Source organism: Berghia stephanieae, chromosome 12, assembly GCF_034508935.2.
Source record: "Berghia stephanieae isolate SIO BIC M18660-M18661 chromosome 12, UCSD_Bste_1.3, whole genome shotgun sequence".
Taxonomy (NCBI): domain Eukaryota; kingdom Metazoa; phylum Mollusca; class Gastropoda; order Nudibranchia; family Aeolidiidae; genus Berghia; species Berghia stephanieae.
The window spans coordinates 2,108,081-2,110,958 of record NC_088371.1 but is presented as its reverse complement, the minus strand read 5'-3'; the positions used below and the strand labels follow the sequence as shown (position 1 = coordinate 2,110,958).

Genomic DNA, 2,878 nt, shown 5'->3' with positions numbered 1-2,878 from the left:
CTTTGTCAGTCGGTTTTTGTGTAGATGGTGATGAACAAGGAGGAGGAGAAGAAGAAGAAGAAGAAGAAGAAGAAGAAGAAGAAGAAGAAGAAGAAGAAGAAGAAGAAGAAGAAGAAGAAGAAGAAGAAGAAGAAGAAGAAGAAGAAGAAGACAAAGAGGAGAAGAAGAAGAAGAAGATGATGATGATGATGATGATGATGATGATGATGATGATGATGATGATGATGATGATGATGATGATGATGATGAAATGATGATAAAGAGGAAGCGAAGAGAAAAGGAACCCTATCGCTTATCAGTATCTGAGTTGTCTTTGTTCAAGACGGATAGACAATAAAGTCCAATTTTCCATTGATGAAATCTGTTATTATTTCAGACATGTTCAAATTGGTTCAATTACTTTAATAGCTTACATTGGTTTTTATAGACTGTCTTTACAGTGGACGCTTGGGCAACATTAAAAGCCGTCAACAGAACACCCAACAACACACATAAGACGGGCCATGACATGACGCCCATTAGGCGCTACTATTATTACAATTTATCTTCCACAATAACCAAGATATTCACACGAAGTCCTCATTTTACATCCATAGATAAAGAGGAACTTCAGTTTGTTTGTTTTGCTTTGTTTTTGTTTTTTTGTTTTTTTGTTTTTGTTGGGTTTTTTTTTTTGGTTTTTTTTTTTTTTGGGGGGGGGGGTTGTTGTTTTTGGTTTTTTTTTCCCGATAACAGTTACTCAACCTGGCACCAATCACGATACTGGAACCTTCGCCCTATCAAGTCACAGGCAGTGTGCCACATCAAGATATGTTAAAGAGTTAACGCAATGCCGCATAGAAAGACACGCCCGGTGATAAACTCGAGAAATGTTACAGAAATATGATATGATATCGTGACTTTCAATCGTCTCCAATAACTTGGTGACATCACGGCGTGACACAAGATGTAAGATTCAAAGAGTTTATTCAGGCAGTTTGTCAATACAGAACACAATCATACCAGATAATTCAAATTCAAATTCTAAAACCTTAATTAACTCATTAAATTTGAATTTAAACACACGATTTGGTTGATATATAAATATAATATAAATAAATATAAAACTTAAATTTCCCAAGTTTGACTTTCAATCCTCCAGTTTGTTGATCGAGTTGACAAAACACCAGATTGACGAATGAGTCACATATTTTAAGCCTGCCAGTGTCCCCGTGTTACAACCGAAGTGTTGCTTATCTACAGGTCTGGTAGTCCAAATTGTGTTACGGTCTCAAAGTCTAATTGTTACAATGGACATATTATTATGTAGGTGTCAACTTCAAACCAAGTCACAATGTTTCCAATCACAACACTGATACAAAACAAGCCAATCATTCAGTTCCTGCAAAATGCATCTTATACGTGCGACTATATCATGGTCTAATGGTATGACACTCACCCTTGGATCGGAATGTCCTGAGTTCGAGTCCCTTTTTGAGCGGTGCGTAGTTGAGTCCTTGGAAAAAGCGTTTTATTCCCATTCTCTCCCGGTCCTCAATTCAATACCTGACCATGTATGTCTCTGTCGGGGAAAAAAACAAACAAATATTGTCATATCGCCTAATTGTAATAGGCATCATGTCTCGTCCTATATTTTAAGTGTCGCTGTTGGCTAGGGACGCCTTGTAAAGCGCTTTGAGCACATTTAATTATATAAATGCTCATTTTTTTATTGAATGGCTTACCTTTCATGTCCTAATGTCCTCTGCTTCACCGCCATGAAATCCTCAAACTCTTATGAACTGTGTTGTAAAAGGGATCCAGTTTAAATTTCAACCAAATGAGTTGACAGAAAACTATAGCTATTATTGGATTTATGCAACTTTATCATAATACTAATAATATAAACAACATTATAATTATAAAGATATATCACTCGATGGTTATATCCATATCCTATATAATATTATATTTTATTATAGTCTCATGAAATAATTCTAGTCTCGTTCAACAATTTGCTCCTCTTTTTCAGTTCACAACAATAATGAGCCGTCTTCACTTTCAGTTTCAGTCGAGAAATGCACGTCAAGAAATCACTATCTTATCAAACTTTTTTTTTTACAAAGTGATTCCAATAAACTGTAAATCGCTCACTCGTTCAATCGTTCGTGTAAGCGGAAAACAGATAAATAAAAATGTGAACACGATCACTTTCTCGCTAGCTGGCTGGCACGTTCGTTACGGCTCGCTCGTGCAGAAGCAACAAACTCCCGCGACCGTGCGAGACACGAGCAGCAGAAATTACAAATAATAAGCGATGTTAGTCGTGTTGTCTATTTGTGTTCATTCTCGCTAACTTTTGACACCCTTGGTATCGGGGAGAAACGAGAGCAGAGAAATAATCAGCCATCTATCCGCACAACTCCACCACCCATCCATCCATTCATCCATCCGACTATTATCCATCAAATTATCCGTCAATCCAAGCAAAGCTATATCAGATTTTGTTTATAATTTCCCTCAAGTCAGATCTCAGTTCTCAATCACACCAAAAAGTGGGCAGTCGCTTCGCCGTGTCTAGATTTCTTACAAGCGTGTGTAACTGTGTAACTGTGTAACGGATCGCGTTGTAGCTAACACAGCGCAGACTGTAAGAAAACCCCGCCTCTTTACTTCCATATTTAGCCACGTAACCCCGCCCACTTTGCAAACTGACTCAATCCAAGCCTCGAGATTTCACACCTCGCGAGCTGTCTCGTGATCTGAGCCTTGGCAAGACTTTTGAGGGAAATAGTTAATTATCATGATAATGATTTTCTCTCACCTCCGTCGACCAATGAGAAGCGTGTATTTATAATTGCCCCCCTTGTATCTGTTATCATTATTAGCCTCATAATGT

The 2,878-nt window shown here is 37.8% G+C and overlaps 1 protein-coding gene across 2 annotated transcripts in view; it reads right to left on the bottom strand.

Moving 5' to 3' along the window:
• The window catches only part of LOC144957689 (uncharacterized), a 25,306-nt gene extending 23,163 nt beyond the window's left edge, over positions 1–2,143 (bottom strand). The window contains exons 1-2 of one of the 2 annotated variants that reach the window (XM_078889049.1): positions 1,725–2,143; positions 1,439–1,561 (exon numbers count right to left, since the gene is read on the bottom strand). The gene's annotated coding sequence lies outside the window, so the exon portion shown is untranslated. The remainder of the gene's footprint in view (positions 1–1,438; positions 1,562–1,724) is intronic. The other variant, XM_078889048.1, reaches the window with a different exon arrangement.
• Positions 2,144–2,878: the final 735 nt, after the last annotated feature.